This window comes from Haliaeetus albicilla, chromosome 16, assembly GCF_947461875.1.
Source record: "Haliaeetus albicilla chromosome 16, bHalAlb1.1, whole genome shotgun sequence".
In the NCBI taxonomy this organism is placed as follows: Eukaryota; Metazoa; Chordata; class Aves; order Accipitriformes; family Accipitridae; genus Haliaeetus; species Haliaeetus albicilla.
In genome coordinates this window covers 17,243,841-17,264,287 of record NC_091498.1, presented here as the reverse complement: position 1 = coordinate 17,264,287, position 20,447 = coordinate 17,243,841, and the positions used below count along the sequence as shown (strand labels likewise).

General features: G+C 43.0%; 1 long non-coding RNA gene across 3 annotated transcripts in view; it reads right to left on the bottom strand.

Moving 5' to 3' along the window:
• LOC138689269 (uncharacterized) overlaps window positions 1-20,447 on the bottom strand; it is a 77,691-nt gene that overhangs the window by 14,381 nt on the left and 42,863 nt on the right. The gene's annotated exons all lie outside the window — the stretch shown is intronic.

The window sequence follows — 20,447 nt, the reverse complement described above, 5'->3', positions numbered from 1 at the left end:
TGCATCGACCACACCTGTAAGCTTTTCCCATCCTGTGTCCGGACCAGCCACTGCTTAATAATCAGAATCCAATCAGAGAAGGTCTTAAAACTCGCTAGGAAAAACGGGTAATGAATTTAAACCCTATATACAATAAACTTCAGATGTGAGGCCATGGACTGAAAAAAAAAAAAAAAAAGTGTTGAATGCACAAGTACAAGGAAACAATGTTCACAAGGAAATGAGCAAAATAACCAGACTGAAGAAACAGTGACAAGCAGGTCACAGAAGTGATATTAGCAGAATTATTTGCTATATTGGGACTTTACCTGCAAACACCAAAATCAGAAATTTACTGACTCTACAGAGAGGTCAGAGACCAGAAGTATTTCCATTTACTTCCATCTAGTCACAAAAGTATCAGAGTGGGACTAGATTACAGTTGTAGGTCCCTTCCAACTGAAATATTCTATTCTAATTCTCTTCCACCATGATGATCTCCAGAAAAGGAAACCCAGTCAGTGCCACAAGACTGTCCAATGGTACAGACAATTTTTGCAGCTTCCTGGTTTTTTGAGAATTTTGGGTTCCTACCAACCAGCAGGAAACTTCAAAGCTGTGACAACAGTCCTGATCTAGTAGAAAGTTATTTTATTGCTTTGTCCTGCACAGCGTGAAAGCTGCATGACAATTGTGCATGGAAAAAAGTCTTAGGAATAACAGATTTGAGCATTAAAATTGAAGTTCACACAGGAAACATTGGCTAAGAGACAAAAGTGACATTAAGGTGAAATTTACTATTAGAGTCTCCTAGATCTGTGTCTCTTGACCATACTCAGTGACAAGCAAGAGCAGTAATCAGGGTCTAGGAAGAACCACAACAGATAACATGTTCGGCATTCTCCACGCAACTGGAGGTCTACCCCAAGTGTTTTAAGTCTCAAACTGAAAGTACTTGGAAACTTGTGGGATTTATTATTCCTGATATATGCACCAGAAGTAGAGCTCCAGTAAAGATGAGAACATACAGACATAGTAAAGACTCCTAGGTTGCTGTACAGCAAGCTGACCATGATGGGACCCTAAAGGCTCTCACAACAGAGATCTGCAGTTCGATGTCTGAATCCAACTCTTGTTCTCACAATCCCTAGATGGCTAGGACTTATGTGAATGACTTTATATTCCTCTATTTCTGGAAGTCTCTTCCAGACTTCCTTTCTGTACTTACCTTGATTCCTGTAGCATCTTTTACTTGATAGTCTAGAGATGAGCCAGAGTAAACAATGAACTCACGTTCCCTAAAAAAAATTTCTACTGAAGAGCAAGCAGCAAGTTACTGGAACCAAGTTGAGCACAGGTGGGAAAACAAAAGGACTCTGCCTTTCACTACAAAGGTAGCCACACAGTCAGGTCTTACATACAGACCTCCTTTCCATGTTGTTAGGAGATGATGACCAAGAGATACAGTTGCAAGGCAGATGTGATGAACACAACAGCTCCATTCCCTTTTCCTGTGTACCAGGTGGCTGCACACCTGGGGATCCTGCCTGGATTGCTGGGGCTACTCCCAGGTCTCACCCACAGCCTGTTACTGCCCCCGATCATTTTGCTCAAAACGCTTTGATGTTTTCACCATTTCCTTGGGGCTGACTATGACTAGCTATCCACTGTAGAGCCTCAAGCCTGCAGTGGAAAGAGGTTGGCAGGGGGAAGAAAATGGTTTGCACATGAGCTCAGTACCCCCATTTCTGAGCAAACACCCAGAATTGGGCAATTGGTTGGCCACTAGCAGTGAAGGCAGCAAAACTTGCTTGTTGCACCATAGACCATAGGTGACCAGAGTGATAGAGTCTGCCCCTTTCCTTGAGTCCCCAGCTCCTTCCAGCTATGCAGGGCTCATCCATCAAGAATTTACCACTCGCTCCATCTCCACATTTTTGCCAGTGAGGGAGAAGCAAGGAGACAGAGGGGCTACTTGTCTGGTATTTTTTGCTCCCTGCTTCCATAGTGCAGTGATATCCTGAACAATGCCAACCAACCTCTACCCGATTTTCGTGAGTCTTAACTCAAGAGACCTCACAACACCCCCGTGCGGTTAAGAAAAGGATATTGGCTCATGCCACCCACCACTGAAACAGACACCCCTAGGCTGGAACAAAGCAGCTGTATGACACCACAGAGCAACACTTCACAGCATTTTAGGCTAGAGAGCAATTAACCTCTGGCTGAATCCCCTTAGCTCCAAGCTACAAAAAAGAGTGTTTGTTCTGTTTTCTTCTCTACCCCCCACCTCCCTCAAGCCTGCACAGCTCTGGTGTTCTCATTAGCTCACTGCCCAGGCTGCTTTCTGGACTCTGAAATGGAGAACAACAGTTGTCATCAAATTAATGGGCTGTTTATTCAGATATTAATTTTGGTTTTTCTTGCTTCTGCTCTAGAGTAGTAGCAGCCGATTCAGGCAAAATTAGGGTGAGGCTGTAGTGCATTGTGTTTCTGTTCAGACAGTAAATACACTAGAGCTGAGATCTACTTGAGATCTCAGCTGTACTTTAAAGCGAGTTCAGGAAGTTCAGGCAAGGTCCTCTGTACAGGTCTGAAAAGACCAACTACTTCAGCTGAGGTAAGACATCTTTCTGTTCATCACTGTTTCTTTCCAGGTCTGACTGACATTTAGTACTATTTTCTGTACTTCCACGGAACCTTCATCTTCAGGTCCTGCCCTAAGACAGAGCTTCCCAGGATCCAAGTCTGCCAGCTACATTGTGAAAGCCTGGAAATCCTAGTGGAGTCAGATGTCATTTAGATTTTTAAGCCCTGAATGAACATCCTGTATAGAACAGGCAAAGAGTGAATGATTTAAAAAAAAAGTCAGAAGGCAGGTAAGTGAAGATTTAGAAATATAATCTGGGTCTGACTCATCAAGCAGGATTCCCCCACTTTCACCCTGAGCACACATTTCCAACTTCATCTACCTCAGAGGCAGAGAATGGGTTCCTGTCAAAGACTACCACCAATTTAAGACACGTCTGGTGCCCGACTCCTGTCCTTGAAGGACCATTATCTCCATCCTCTAGGCTTACTGTAGTCAACTCTTGTGCCACACCAGTGTGGCCACCTTTGTATGCACTCAGCACAGCTCTCTGCTTCTGCAGAGGCAAAAATTGGTTTTGTGTTGCCCTGAATTCAAGTCGGACTAGTTCCCAGTCAACATCAAGGAGATGCATTAAATGACCTTAGGGGTTACATTAAACAGTATATTAGCAGCTTTATATTTCTAGGTGCTGCTTATCATCTTAATCCTATTAATCTTCCACACTGTTCCTTAAAGCATGTTCATAAACACACATGGTTTGTAACTGCATCACTTCAAGCAGTTAAAAGAAACCACTCTGACACCTTCATTTTGCTGCATGCTTCTAACATGAAGTTTTCTCAGAGCACGCTCTGTTCTGAGCCATCAGAAATTAGAAGCTGTGGCTGAGGCTGTGGTCACCTGCAGGAGCACTGGGCAAGCAAAGCCAGACCAGCACCAGTTTATGAACTGCAGGGGCAGGGTGCAAAGTCAGCTTGACACAGAGGCAACATATTTGGTGCTTGGAAGGCACCCTCAGGAGTGGTCTTTCCAGTAACCTTCAGGCACCACTAAGACCTGCCTGGCCATAGGACCAGTAAGTATACCCCTCCCCCCCAAGTTGGTGAGAAGAGCAAGCCCACTACAGATCCTCAACCCTAGGCCAAAACCTTTTGTTTCTATCACCTGAATGACATGAGACCTTTCACCAGCCCTTCCCAAATTAGGGTTCTCAGTTTAGGAGTGAGCCAGATTAGAGACACAAAGCTACCTGGGTTTAACTCTGCCTCTTGGCTTGGCTTCAGGTAGTTACTCATGTGAGCCTGTCAGTCCCAAAATCTGGTCACAGGCAGCAAGGGTCCCTGGGCCATACTCTGCCTGGCCACCGCACCGTCCCTTGGGCTGCCAAACACCACAGGCTGTACCTGTACAAGAGCACATGTGGTGCCCAGCCAGGTCAGCAGCAGGAGTGCCACTGAACTGCTGGCAGCAGATAGCCCCTTTCCTAGGTGCTACGAGAGTAGATTTGAGTATAACCTGACACTTTCCAACTCCGATTGTGGGTCTGATTAATTCAAACATGAGTGTTACATTCATCTTTTCCAGTACCTGAAGTCCATTTTGCCTTAGTTATCTACAGAAAAGGCTGCGGTAAGTGCTCAGAAGTCAGAAAACAAAATTAAGAGTCAAAACAAAGCAGTGCTTTCCTTTAAGTCAGCCTCACTAAAGCAATGCAGGCAGGAAAAGAGAGCCTGCATTAGCAGATACTCTGCTAGTGGGCTTAAAGGAGAAAGAGTCCATAAAACCTCCAGGCATTCCAGCAGGCTGGGTACCCAGGATCACTTTCACAGTTTAGGAAACAGTTTCACCTCAACCCCCACAAGTTGACTTTGGCAGAACAGAGAAAATTTGTGCATAACAGCCATGTTTGTGCTATGAGTAATCCAGTACTCTTAAGTTAATGTTCCACCAACAAAATGGAGCAAAACATCAGAGGACAAAAAAAGAACTAAACCACATTAAAATGATATTGATGAGACTTTCCTAAGTCAATTTAACAAGATCCTTCTACCCATGGAATTTCATAATTCTGTGCATCTTCACATCTTTCCCACATAATTTTCAGTTTTACACATTATCACATTTTTCCAATACACCAGAAGCAAAGTACATATGCTCAGGCTGAAACAACAACATATCCTGGGCAATTAAATGGGGGAGTATCTTCTTCAGAAATAACCAAACATGGATCTTTTGATTACTCACAGCTCAGTGAAAGAAGAGAAGGTGAGTGACTCTACATTTACAGACAACATACATAGCCTTATATCTTCCTTTTGCTTTCCATTTTGTCAAGCTTATTGCATACACTCAGAGCTAATCTCATTGAACTCTGCAGTTCAGGTTTGAGACCCACTGTGCACCTGAACATGACACGAGACTATTGCCTGCTGCTGGCCAGCAAGGGAAGGAACAGCACACTGGGACAGCCAGAAGTGGAAAGTATTGCTTATATACCTGCTATCTTACCCAGTCAGCTAGGTTAAAAAAAATTCAGAGTACTGCATTTAGGGGTTTGTAGCTAAGTTGCATTTCTAGTTTTTATTCATTTTGTCTTCCAACTTAACTAGTTACAGCAACTCTCCAAAAGAAAGAGTCTAAGCAAACACAGACTTAAGCATCTGAGCAGAAAAAATCAGGAGTCTCATCTGTGTCCTATAAATGCTCCAAGACTGCACATCAATACTCTGCAAGGCTTGCTTTCATCTCTTAGAAGAGAAAGCAACTTCAGCAAGTAATTTGTGCCATAACATGAAAATTAGGTCAGGTACCTTACCTATATTGCAGTCACACTTGTGATCAGTTCAGAAGCCCTTGGAGATATAGCAGCTTCTGGAAATAAAAACTAATGGATTTAGTCAAATAAGCTGTAAATTGGGGTGTGGGAGCAGTGAGAAATATTTAAAGGCTAATGAGGAGTTTGAGTCCAGTGGAAGAGAGATGCCTGCTTTTCTAATGAGACAAGGTGCCTATTTCTAGCCCAGCTGGGCCAGGTAACACAAACTGTTATAGTTTGCTTATATTTAAAAGCCTGAATCTAGAGCCAGTGACAAGCTGGCTTTGCCACAGCAAGTTGTTGAAAGAAATGAAAGCATGAAGTACAGGTTTAAGTTGTGGTATGTCTTTAAAGTTCTTGGGCCATTTGGTGTTAGAAGGATCTACAGACAAAAGGAGAAATAACACATTAAGAAGTGTGTGGCATCCAAGTTCATATAGCTCATGGCTTTGCAAGTTCTCACAGAATTAGCACATTCACTGCATTAAAGGGTGGGTATATAAATAGACCATACGTTTGGCTGCATTAATGCCATGCTTATTAGTACTGATAATATTCATGGGCAACCCTTTTCTCATATCTCTTCCATACAGACATTGTAATATACTAAGCTATATCAAGTAGTTCATGGGTAGATGCTTCCAACAGTAGCTGAAGCTTTGCCTTCCAAAATTCACTCACTGTGCCATGAGTTCAGAAGTGCAGGACCACCTTGCAAAGGATGAGTGCTCAGCCTCCCAAGGAATTTGAGAGCAAAGACAGGAGCTGATGTAGTGATGAGGAAGTTCAAGGCGACTGATGGCTTCCCAACATCTGAAACATACCCGGTAAGGACAAGGTCACCAATCCTTAGGCAGCAGACACAGCATAAAACCCTAGCACAGTTTATGCCTGACAGATGCAGACAGATGGGCAGGCTGTGCTCAGAGGGGCAAGCAGTTGCATGCACCACACTTGCCAGCATCAGAAGTTCTGCAGCTTTTAGGCTGACATGCGACTGCAGTTTTTCAGTATAGAAACAGGATGACTCCCTATGGTTACTCATACCTCCAGGGTCCAAGCCAACACAAGGAAAAAAAAACATCCTCTCTCCTTGCTGGTCCTGTCCAAAAGGTCAGCCTAGGCATGGATTCATTGCTGAAAACCTGGAGCTGAAGAGCAGTCTATCAGGACTCCCTGCACACCAATTAGAATAACTAGCACAGAGTGAAGATGAGCCACTCCACAGGAAGGGCTGTAGAGGCAATTAACTTCTCTGGAGCAGAAAGAAAAGGTGCAGCTCAGAGCTTCATATAGGTTCTCCACAGACTGTTCCCAAAATGGTGCAGCAGACACTACCCCATCTATGCTCCCTGCACGCACATACACACTGAAGAGCTTTGAAGCAGCATTCCCCAATATGGGAGTAAAAGTGTTAACCCCAGCTCCCATGCTTATGCTCCTACCAGCCAGTAACTCTCACTGTGTCAGTCACACATGCAGCACACAGGCTTCCCCAGCTCTCCCCATGCCCATACATACAGGTTTTTGCTGTTGCAAAGAGAAAAAGGGAAGAAAATCAAGGAAAATATACTCAGCCCAATGTTATCTGGCAATGCTTATAGAGTGAGAGCACGTATTAAGCAGCTAGTGCAAACCCACTATGCAATAACCAACTGACAAGCTCCTGGAAGATCTATAAAGTGTCCTTTCATTCTTGCCTGCCCTCAGCTGGGCAGGTGCAGGCAGTAAGGCAGGAGTGTAGAAAGAAAGTCTTAGCCCTCCAGACAGTATAGTCTCCAAAGCTGGTATTATGGTCAAATAGCACAACCCATAAACCAGCCCTTTTCTGTCTGTCATCATTCTTGCCTTATTGTCCTGGGCTTTGCTTTGTTCACTGTGAGCAGGCATGATCCAGTTCTCAGCCACATGCCAGCAAACGTGCTGGCATGCTGCCCAGCCTAAGCACCATGTAGGCAGGATGGCGCCTCCAATACTTAAAACAGTATTTAATGTTTTACATCATTGTGGGCCTGTAGATTATTTTCTAAATCCATGAAGCAACAGTGGATGAGCATGTGGTTTGCTAATGCTGCACAAGGAAATAATGCATGAGGAGAAGAGATTAGTGTGGAGCACTTGAAATTACAGTTGGCATTAGCTATAGAATAACATATAGCATGCAATGACCTACTCCTCCCAGGCTCCACAGTGCATCCAACAGCGGACTTTTAGGAAAAGCGCATATGGAAGGAAGTCTGCCTTAGCAGCAGACAGTTCGCTATTCTAGTTGTACCCTCCCAAATCTTTGAAGAAAAGTTTCTTTCAGAACTGCTTAGATGAGTAGAATTGCTAAATATTAGCAGGGACATTGTTTTCAAAAGAGATGACATAGGTGTAAGGTAAAAACCTCAAATACAAGCCTGTTTTTCACGCACAAGGAAAAAATCAACATGATAAGGAACGACATACTCTGGTTGATGCTGACACATACCACAGACCTCAAGTTTATACTTAGAGCATCAATGGATTGTTCTTTCTACCACTAGTGTTAAAAATCACCTTAAAGACCTGATCAAATACTATGGCACTGAAGCGATTAAGATAGTGGTATAAAATGCAAAAGTTCAAGAACAGTATCATAAGTGATAATATCTGGTATTTGTTAACAGGACAAAGTTGTCTCAAACCACATGAGGATATCTTAACACTGTCTTCCCAGCTCTATTTGCTTGTTCAGCAATCAACTATGTTATGAAATTAATTTTGCAGGATTAGTGCTAAGTCCCTTTTGGTTGCCTTATGTTTGCCACTGGTGAAGGTCACAGCAAGGAGCATATCCGCTTTTCCAGAACAGAAGTCTGACAATAAAAAAAAAAGTCTGTCCAAGATGAACAGTGAGGTCCACCAACCTCAAGGTCAAGTGACACTTAAGTCTCAAATACTGCAGCTCAAGAAGCCACCCATACATTTGCATAGTAACTCCTCAGTAGGTACTTAGAGCTGAGACTAACACACTAGACACTGCAGGTACCTAGATCGCCCCCCACAGCCATCACAAGGAAACAAAGGCAGCAAAAGAGAGAAGTTTCCCTTAAAGATGAGCAGCTGACAAAAAGAGGGATTAGCCATTTCACCACACAAGCAGCCACCTCCGAAATCCAGGTGCCTTGGTCCCACTCGGATCCTAATACAAGTACAGTTCTTGTCATGGTGACTAGCCCTGTGCTTTTCAGTAGAGTCACTTCAACAAGACACTGAAGATTTCGCCCTGGCGATCGGGTTACAGTCATTGACCAGAAGTGACTGAGAGCACCATGGACACCAAGATCAAGTAGAGCATAGCATACAGTCCTTCCCTGGAAGGAGACACTGACAGCAGAGCAGCTTGTCTATGTTTCTGTACCAAAAATCTTCAGGACCAGGCATCAAAGAAAATGTAAGCATACTTAAGTGCATTTCAGTTCAGCAGTTAGTATTTAATTACTTACCTGAACAGACCCTAAACTCAGGTAGCACTGGGCTTTCCCAGCTTATTTGGGGGTGTCCATCCTGCCCTGTCCCCATTCCCCCTCCCCACTGTTACAGAAAACTCTGGATTTTGAAGTTACATCTGCATGGGAACTCAGGTACTGTTCACTATGGTCATTCTTGTTAGCTTTTCCACTTCATATCCCAAAATAGTTCTGACCACTGAATGAAGGATACAGAAACTTGAATTCAGACCCTTCTTTTGCTCTGCCAGGCTCACAGGACAGCATCAGCAGCTTTGTAACATACATGCTCACCCTACCGGCCACATGTAAAGAGGTAGAGACCCCCAACACTCCCTCGCACAGGTGTCTTGGAACTGTACATGACTTCTGAATTCTATGCTGTAAAAAACAGATTTCTTGCTTTTATTTAGAAAAAAAAATTAAAATCCCTCAAATTGAAGCCATCTCTTGTTCTTGGAATACATTAAAGCTTTCTTCATTCTCTAAAAAGTTTGCCTGGCCCCACATAATTTTTCCTTGCCTGTCCAGCCACCAAACTGAAGAAAAATAACCAATTATTCACACACCTCTGGTTTTCAGCAAAAGTCTGTTCAAAGGAAGCTTCATAATGTATCCTTCGGTGCCAGTATTTTCTCAATACTACAAGAGCTTCCCCAGATACACTTCAACACTTTTCCTTTTCAAAGAGGACTGACTACGGAAGTCACCCAGCAGTGCCTTCTCTGCTTATTTACAGTACTGCAGCAAGTGTCATTTGCTCACATGCAGTGCAACTGCTATTCTTTTTGCACTGAAAATTGCACTATTTTACTTAATAGCATTTTTCCACTATTTCTCTGTAGAAGCTTCCAACCATTGCTGGATACAAAAATGCATCTAAACCAGTTGTGCTCCAGAGACATATGCCTACCCTATGATTCCAAGATTATTTCCTCTAAAATTTGATAGGGAGATGTGTACTACTTTGTAGTATGATCCATTTCAACTGTGTTCCAGGAAGGCAGGTAATCCTACACTGTCCCAGTTTTATAAGAATCCAGGCAGTTCGAATTAATAGCATAAAAGTATAGCACTTGCCATAAACATGGAACAGTCACTTTATTGCACTTGTCAAATGCATTCCTCTCTTTGGTCACAGTTATGGTCCAAGAATTTAACAAAAAATTAACAAGCAATTCACAATAAAAAGTAACACAAAAAGAGTCAAAGATGGAGAAAGCATCACATACCCTACATGTTTGAATTCTTGTGGGGTTTTTTCCCACCTGGTTCTCACTCTTAGTTCAGCAAGTTTCTTATAAGCCCCATCCCTTGTTCAATACAAATTCCAGACTGGAAAGGACACCAGAGAGGCTATTCCCTTCAGCCTCCCAATAGATACAGAGTGACTAAACAAGTAGTTCTAGAGGTGTTTACCAAGCTCATTTCAAACTGTTTTTCTGATTGTATCTATACTGCCCCATAAATCAGCCAGCTCATTTCAAACTGTTTTTCTGATTGTATCTATACTGCCCCATAAATCAGCCAGGAAGAAATAGCCATCCTCATCATCTCACCTACTGAAACATAGTCATGACCAGCTTTATGGTGGGCACCACTACCTTTGGGAAGTCTCAGTGCTCCCAGGGCTTAAAGCATCCTGGGCACTTCGCACAGCCTCCAGCTATTACCATCTGCCCTGTTGTGATAGGGGATGACAGCTTGAGAATTATCACCCCCACAAACTCTGAGGGCCAAGTGGCATCTGCAGACAGTCTGAGCTCACACTGAGTGCTGGCTCCTTACATGAATACCAACACAAGGTCCAGGCACCAGCTTAGCAGAGGACTGTCCCAAAATTCACATGCTTCAATGTGTCCATCTTGGACAAATCCTTAAGATCAAGAGGTTCAGAAGCATTCTAAGCCCTGACACAGAGCACCACCTCCAATCAATGAGGAGCATCACCCAATTTCCTTGGGACCATCCAATCTGGAGGAAAGCATCTGAGAGTTGCAGTCCAGAGTTCAGAAGAGAGGACAAGCAACACTTCCACAGCTCCTTTGAAAACCATTGCTGATGGCAAAAGATTAACAGAAGGTGTGACTGGAAACAGAAACATTCAGCTCTGAAAAAAATGGACAGATGCTGCACCCAGGATAAAGATCTGCCCTATTTGCTAAACAGAAACAGAAGCAGTAGCTATGCACAGAATGGCTGACAACATCATTGCCCAGGTTATTAACCTAGATGGCTCATCACACGTACAGCCATGTGCTCACAGCTTGGCTTTGAGTCCCAGATATCTGAGGGAGACCCCACAGGCTGCCGTGCCCACACAAAGCATGGCTGGAACACACAAATCTGCAGCACTGCCGGCCCCACACCCTCATCCTGCTGCCAAGCCTCAAAGCTTGGCCACCAAGCAAACAGTTTAAAGTCTAAAAAGTTCTATTTTCCAGCAGCAAAGAACAACAGTGGATAGAAAGAAGTCTCTAACATGATATTTAGAAAACAACCCCCTTTATTTTTAAAGCACTGCAACTGATCTGAAAAATTCATGTGTTTGCTATAGTAGAACCAAATAGCTGCACAGACCCACTACAAAACAAACAATTTACTATTTTGATGTGGCATGGTGGTGGTAGAAAGCATAATTTTATCTGCTTTTACTGCGCTGACCTCTGAACCTTTGCATTATAATTTGAGAAGCAGCTGCGTATTTAGACTCACAACACCCTGCTACGTTCCTCAGTCTGCCGGGCATGGCAAATGTCACTCTTGGTGATTAGCACAGCCACCGAGAAGGCTGCTGCAAGGGAAGACCTAGTGGCCCCTGCCTGAGACAGGTGCACACCACTGTCACATCCCAAACATGTGTCCTTTGGGCTCGTTACCAGTACTGTCAGCAAAGCAGACTATTATCAGTAAGTGCAACATCACGCAAGAGACTCCCAGTAGTTTGTATTTAGTATCTTAGTGGTGCCTGTCAAAGGCTTATTTTTTTCCAGAAGTATAGCAGGAAGAGTATAAAGATAGAGTAGTGGGGTGAGAGCAAAGACACTGCAGGAAGCTTTTTTTTGTTCTCAAACAGAAAAACAAAGTATCCTATTAAATAGAACAAATTTGAAGTCAGCAAATAGGTTTTCCTTCAAGTCTGCCACAGGCCTAGTCAAGAACTATTCTTGTATGCAAAGTGTAATAGTCATAATATAGCAAAAACTCATGAAGTTTTTGCTGAAAATGAGAAGTTTAAGGACGTAAGTGTCTAATACTTGTCAGTCATGGGTGTATTTTAGTAATCCTACAGGCCCAGGGGTCCGCATGAAGGTCCAGAACAATGCCTGTTACTTGAGAAAGCAAGGGAACCTCCAGCACATTAGCATTTTGGCCCTGATCCAAGAAAGCACTTAAGCACATGCTTAACTTTAAGCACGAGTGCTCCCACCCACATAAAAGGACCACTTATTCACTAAAAATTAAGCATCTGCAGAAATACTTTACTGTATCAGCTTCTTTGCTGAGCATCTTACAGGATTATACCCTATCAAGTGACCCTCTGAAAAAAAAAAAAAAAACAAAACCAAAAAACACCCCACCTAAACAGAAGTTGACTTCAGGCAGGACTGCTGATTGCCAAGAGCTGCCTAAGCACATGTGGCACTCCCCTATGGAGGCCCATGTCCTCCCCGCCTCTCGCAACAGCTGCACAGCAGCGAGGAGCCTCTCCCGAGGGCAGTGCATGTTTAGAGCTGCTGTTTCAGCCTTTGCCTTGTGGTTCTAAAAAAGTTATGTAGAAGATACTCACTCTGACCAAAAGCTTGCCTGCTTCACTGAAGGCTGGGATGTAAAAGCACAGACCTGCCACAAGGCACTACACTGCCTAAATGAGGTGAGAGTTGCTTCCAGTTAACATGAACAAGGTGTTAGGATGAAAGCAGCAATCTACTCCAGGTTAGTTGCTTTGGATCAGGCCCTAAAGACCTTAAATTATATACAGAAGGAGGCAGTGAGAGGATAAGAGCAGCACAGAAATTAATGTATACAGGCAGACCGTAAGGCAGTGAAAACCAATTCTAAGCAGGCAGTGGAAAGAGATTGTGTCATGTCTGTCGTGCATTTTAGAAGACCATCACAATCACAAATACTAACTATGGTTCAGGCTCCCACAGCAGAGTAATACTCAATACCTCCAGCTACATTTAGAAAAGAGAAATTACTCACAGTGATAGATTAGATATCCTTAAAAGAAGTCCATGCCCAAACAGCCTGAAGCCCTTCTGGGATGAAGCCTGCTTATACCTTCCTCTTGCATGCTGGATCTCCCTCCTTGGGAAAGAAACCTGTGTGCTGAAGGCAGGATCCCAGTATAAGCAACTGGGGAACTGCAGGCTGTTTTGTGTTCCACAAAAAGCACTTGCCTTAACACTACAACTTAACATGAAGGTTATCGTGACTGTTACAGAGTGTAGAACTGGTTTTAAAGTAAAAGTTACTAATTACAAGCTACTAATGACAGTTTGTTAGCAGCAGAAGTTTAAAGACACATTTGAGGGAAGTGCTGGTAGAAACAGCAAGATAGCAGTTTATGGTTTATACAGAAATACTAGTCTGACCAAGGCTGCTGGACCTGCCTGAGCAGTTGTGCTTTGAGATGCAGAATAAATCCCTTCTTTGCAGTGCAGCTACATGATGCTGCCAACCCACCCTGAATTCAGAGCAAGCAGCAGTCAGTCCACTTTAACGAAAAACAAATGTTTCTATTTCTGCACCAAGTTGGGCAACAGGCTGCTACTGTGCAGAGAATTTGAGTTATTTGTACTGAAGTCACAAGCTGGCCACCCACCACGCAGGTTTCCTACCTGCTGCGCCACACCAGGGCATACACTGCATGCAGGACACCAGCACAGGCACCTGTCAGCCCCCTTGATTTGTGACCCATCTGACAAGGATGCCTGGAGCCACTGTTTACAGCCTGGTGTCACTTCTGGCTGTGTGTGTTCCAGCTGCTGTTATTGGGAGCACTTTCCTTACCGATTCAGATCAAAGGCTGCACCAACACAAACAAGTCAGTCAGCTGTGCACTATAATGAAGGTGTGTGCCTGAGATGCTCCTTAGCATTTCTCTCTCTATGCCTAAAATTGGCATCAGCTTGTGCAAGGATTAAGATCAGGTAGAGAGGAACTACCAGCCACAATGCTGGCACCAGAGTATGAGGTGACTGTAAACAAGACTTGGGAAGTAGTTTTGAATGCACGTACAGGACCAAGCTATAGTTCTTACTGAGCTGACCAAACGCAAACCAGCTTTTTTTACTACCTCAGATACACGGACTACTTCAAGATCTAGATACACAACCTCATGGCACATGACAGAGGGTTTCAAGAGGTCCTGTAAAGAGGTCCTTCATGCTTCTTAACTATACTGTTTTAAGATTAGAAGAACAACTAATCTTGCACAAAGATCCAGCACGCAAGTCTTGTTAACCAAGAAACAGTGATGCACGAGGCATGGGGTAGAGTCACTGACTAGGCTGAAGCGAATGCAACAGAAGTCAAAGCTTCCTGCACCATTATTTTGCTGGTGACTCCTAACTTGAAAGTTTTACAAGGAATAAGACCACCATTTCCACATTTGACTATTTCACTTTGAAAGGAATGTAACCTAGGCTTAGCTATTTTCTTTCTAAATATATCTGGTAGAGATATATTTATTATCAAGAGATTTTCCTCCTCCTCTTCCCCCCACTTAACAGCTCTTGACTTTGTGTGGCCCCTCTATGCCAGTATATTGTTTGTGCTTTTTGTAAGACCCTACTTTAAAGTACGACATGTTTATGTAAGAGGCATTGATGGCTAACACAGGCTTCAGCTCAGTAGGGCATGTGGGATCATGTCACAGAGGAATGCTCTCCCCTGATTTATGAGCATGTTATAGTTATTCAGGTGGAGTGGCAGGACCTAGCAGTAAGCACTATCATACAGATCAAATGTGTTTTAAGTTCATAGATCAGGCTGAAGCACCGCCAATTGCCACAGGGTTGTGGTAGTAGAAACTAAGCCCTCTATTTTTAAAAAGAAAGCACACTCTGAAGGCAAGGAGCTGCCCTCCTCCTCAAGCCTTACTAACCAAAATCTTGAACTCTTCTTATGAGCCTCGTTCTGCAATTTGATGATGGCATATGTGCAGTTTCAGAGACAGATACTCATGCTAGCCTACAGGTTTGCCTTGTTACAGCATTTTCATAAGACAAGTCTGATTCACTTAACTGTTTCCAGTTATCTCCTCAACTACTTCAAGAAAGTCCTTGAACTCTTCCCCTTTTAATCCGCTTTATTTATAACGGGTACAAGTTGAAGAGATGTTCTTTAGAGGCGTGTGACTTAAGTTTTCATGTTTATAAGCCCATTCACTCTATACTGTGCCTCCCCTATAGAAAACAAGCTTTGGGGCACCACCTGCTTACCCAGCAGCCAAGACCCACACCCAGTGTTTGGCTGGATCCTTTCTACGCAATGTGTTTAACATCTTCAGCTCTCAATGAAATAAATTCCCCTCATGTCCCTCATAGTGTGAACAGCTCTGGAGCTTGTTCACATCTGCAGTTTGCACCTTTAATTAAGGGGTGTTCAGCTTTATTTTTTCACTATGCTGTTATACCTTCCTCCGACATCATCAATTTGGCAACACAACTCTGTAAACCTGTTCTCATATAAAAGCCTATGCTGAATTAAAACACCTACATGAAGTAACAGGAGTGCAAGTCCTTCACGGTTTTGTAAGAAGTGGGAAGAAGAGTAGGAAAACAGGTTCTCCTCAGCATTTCTCATACTAAAACTCCTGCAGTTGCGTAAGTGAAGTCATTTAGGATACTACCTGTTTCTAGGAGAAAGGTATAGTGACTTTATTCCTAGAAGTTTATTTAATAAATAAGTAAGCTTTATGCTGCTGCTTTCACGGAGCTAGTGAGGAAGTTACCTTGGCATGCATGATTTCAAGTTGAGGAGTTACTCATCTCTACAGTGAGCATACAAGTGATATAACACATCACAAGGAAGCCTTCACTAGTTTTTACTGTCTTGGCCAACTCAAAAGTTCTATTCTCTTTCAGTGAAGACAGACACCCCCCCCACACACACGCATACATTAGGATCAATAAGCAGACTCAGTTCAGCTTGAAAAAACCAAAAGAGCCAGCCATAAATAAATTCGAGGTACAGTTCTGTACATAGCAGTTACACATGCTGATAACCAGCTTGTGGCACAGGACTTCAACCATTCCACCCAGCTTTCCAGACAAGCAGTTCATGTTTACACAAATAAAAGATGATTAACTTCCAGACAGATACCACTCTAGCAACAGAGAGAAACACCAACATAGCCAAAACCTGAAAGAAGCAAACTACTTTAAACAGACTCATAATGCAAGACCTGGGAGAAGAACCAAAGTCTCAGTGCATTAGAGCACACCCAACTGCTCTTCTGTAAGACCTTCATCTGTTATAGAGCAGATTTTGGAAGTTACTTTTAACTTCCCTTTCACCAGCTACAAGTCCAGAACAATAAATCAAGCTTCAAGGGTCAGTTACATGCATTGTAAGCATAGTAAAAAGGCATCAGAATCTATTACCATATTTCCTTACACTCAAAAAAACCCCAAACCCACAACCCCCCCAAAATAACCCCCACCCCAGCCATACCACCATTTCATCCTTCAGAAATGACCTTGTACTCATTGATTATCACTTTACAATGAAAGCACCTTTTAGAGACTCATTACTGCTCTGTGAAAAACTTCACATCAGTGGAGTTAACTTCAGCTAGTACACCTTCCACAAGCCTCAGACTCCTCTACTGCTCTTCCCAGAAGGCTACTGTACCGCTTCTTCTCCCCCCCCCCCCTTTTTACCTTGGCCACAGCAATCCTGCCCAAGTGCCCACACGTGCAGCGAGCTTGGCCAGGGATGCTGGGGCTGCGCTCAAGTGCAGTGCTCTCAGACTGCACAAGAGAAAACTCATGGAGCAGCTATGTCTCACCTCTTTGCAAAGAGCACTCAACCAAATTTCTGTTCCCTGATCTGTCCATTCTCCTTTACGGTTATAGCGCCAGACACAGAACTGATTGAGATATGAAACACCAAGTCAGGGGACTGCCTCAGACTGGTTTCCAGGTGGAGAAGGTTCAGGTGAACCTTATCTGTGAGACATTTGGGAGAGGAGAATAAAAGGAGTGACCTGTAGCTGTGTTAATTTTAAGTAACATTACCTACTATGGGATAGGACTAATTGATTATTTTTGCTGTCTTTGCTCAACACACAATTACCACAGACAATGGAAAAGCCAACAACAAAGTCTGTTGGGTTTGAAGTTTTTTTAGTCTGCTTAGGACTTTGCACATTAGGACAGAAAATATGAATCTACATAAAGTTGCTCCTTTTTTTTGGAGCAGTAAGCTCAGGGGTAATGATCCTCCAGTTTTGCTACTAGTGTCTTTTGACCTTGCTACGTTTTTGTGCCAGTACTATCTGTGATACAACAGTTATTTGAATGACTAAGAAAAGGTAAATGTACAAAATACAAGTTTGATGATTACCCCCAAATACTCTACTGGGAACAAGAGATTAACTGTTAAAGCCAAATCCCTCCCCGCCCCCCCCCCCCAAGAAAAATGTCAAGAGAGGCAAAGCCTAGAAATATATTGGGTTGTGGGGGCTACCCTGCATTTAAGTGCACTCTGCTGATTATGCTGGGATGAGTGGAGGCTTCCCTAGATTCATTCTGCTTTTGTTTGATTTGCAGAGACTTGAAATGCAAATGAAAAGTCAGGTTTGAGTCCCTGCTACCGAAATCTTCTAAATATTATTTACCAACAGAGTAAAAGAGTAATCAAAGATTAGAGGTTAACGAGTAAGAGTCTATTTTCTTGAAGAAATACAGAATTCCAATGTTACTTTTATTCTGAAGTTCTTCAAAAGAGTCATGTTTGGAGTTACACAACTTTTTCCTTGCAAATTTTTGTAATAATTATAGAAGTCTGAGCTACTGGAATGAACATCGTGAACTACTTTAATTAGCTACCATTGAAGAAAATCCTTAAAACCTGACAAAATATTCAACTGCAGTTATGATGGCACTGAAAAATTAGTATGGAAGATGGCTGTAGCTGAAATAGGCTGTAAAAAAAAAAAAGCAAGCACTGTTAACTACATGTAGTTGCAGTTGTTGGGTTTGCAATTGTTTCATGCCAGTGCATGCCCAAATCTCCTGTATGCCAGATCAACTGCTTACAAAGCAAGCTCCATTAGAAAGTTCTCCATTTACATGGAATTCAGGGCACTATGAATTACACAGGAAAAAATACCCTCTGCTAATAGTTCCATTTATCTTATTAATTTCAAAGTATTACCACAGAACCACAGACACATACTGGTTGGCATAGACCTCCAGTAGTCTCTAGTCTAGTGATCAGAGTAGAGCCATGCTGGACCAAGTTGCTCAGGGCTTGTATAGTCAAATTCTGAGCATCTCCAAGGACAGAGATGCCACCTCCTCTCTCGGCCACTGCTCCAAAGCCTACCATGCTCTTTGGGAGTACTTTTTCTAGCATTTACTTGGAATTTCCCTTGCTCCAACCTGGGCCTTTTCCCTCTCATCCTGTCCGAGACAAGCCTGACTCCATGCCCCCCCTCAGCAGGTGGTTGTGGACAGTGAGAGATCACACCTGTCCAAGCTGAACAAGCCCAATTCTCTCCTGGTGTATCACAGGCTGCAGCCCCTCACCTTGGTGGCTCGTTCCAGTATGACAATGTCTCTCTTGTATAGGGGAGACCAAAACTAGACACAATGCTTCAGATGCTGTCCCTCATGACACTGTGTGGAGGGGAATAACCACTCCCCTTGATCTGCCGGTCCTGCTACTTGAGCTCAGGATGTTGCACTGAAGATAAGGCAACTGACTGAAAACTATTTGTATGGGCAACTCTATCTGTAAAAGTTGCCAGAGAAAATACAATGTCTGTACAAATCACTGTGTTCAAGTATTAGGCTACATAATTGGAGAGTACATGTACAATATTACATGGATGTTTCCATGTATTTCTAATAATGTCTAATTCTAATAATCCGTGTAATTCTAATAATAATAAAGTGTGTAAAATTAATGGGTTTTAAAATGAAATTGTGTCCACAAACCTGAGGTTCATGGAATCAAACACTCATCTTACCTTTTAGAAAACATTCATAAGTAGTGATACACTATTTTTTTCTTAGCATGAAAGAGAATACAATAGTCTGTGTGGCACATCAGACAGCAGTTATCATCAAAATGTCCTTAGGCCATCAGGCATTTCTTTGCTAAACAATCTCAGTGTATTATTCAGGTTACATTACACCAGCATTTAGAGAGATCTAGAAGCTGAATGATTTGGAGAGACCTGGTGAGCTGGTTCCTCCCACAGGACTCAGTTGATCTCTATGCATTCCACTCATTCACCAGAGGGTGAATGTGTGGTACAAGACCAGGCTGTGTAAACCTGGCCTGCAATCCCATTTTGGGTCCAGGCTGTGGGAAAGGAAATAAAAGTTTCCTTTTTTCATCTACTGAAATGCTTTTAGCTCCTTTCAGATCTGTCATAACAACAATACACTTAAGGAATAATCTAATAATGGCTTAAACCTGTGTTCAGTACAGACTGCTAAAAATGCCCTTCTCAATTTGATATGCTACACTGACATATTACACCTTTCTGTATCTGTTTCATTCCCTTATGGTGGATGAAATTCAAAGGTATTACACAAAGTAATAGCTAGCCTCAAGTGAGGCAGCTAAACCTACAAATCTGGATGTACAATGAATATGATGTAGTCAAAGCTAATTAATTTCTCTATATCCATCATCATTCTGCCATTACAAAGTTTCTTCCCCTTCCTCTCAAGGGCTTTTTTCCTTCAATCGATACCATTTCTGACTTCTTTCCACTGATGTCCAAAGCTCTAAGGCTCTCTTACATGAACCTAGGTTTCTTCCCCAGGCCTACTGGCATCATTTCCATGCATGTTTGCCTGAATTTCTTGCTGTTTTCTTCCAAAGGATGTGCATCTTGAGTTTAGTCCTGAAGATCTGAACTGAACACAAGACCTCAGAGCCTTCTGGACGTGGCTCTGTAGATGTCTGCTGCTCCTGCTTCACTCTCTGAGACTTGTTCTGAAGTCAGCAGACAGGAGCAAGGCACTGTAACTACCTTCTCTCAGTATCTCCTCTCCTCCTGTTTCAGCAGGGGGATGACTAGGCAGGGAGCAGACGTGAACCTTCCTCACGCCCCTCTCCTTCCCGAGCAGAGGCCTAGGCACACCCGCAGAGAGGCACCACACTAACTGGCAGCTGGCACTGTCTGTCTCCCAGCAGCAGGGCATTAATAGCCATTAACAAAATGCTATAGAGTTCCAACATGATGTCAGTGGTATTAACCTCTGTCATTCCCATATCAGCACTAGTGAATGACTGGTTTTAATTTTTTTTCTTTAAAACTTACCTTTGAAATATTCCACAGTGTTAAAACCAACAGTGGCTACTTAGAATAGCTCTTATTTTCCAATTTTGAAAA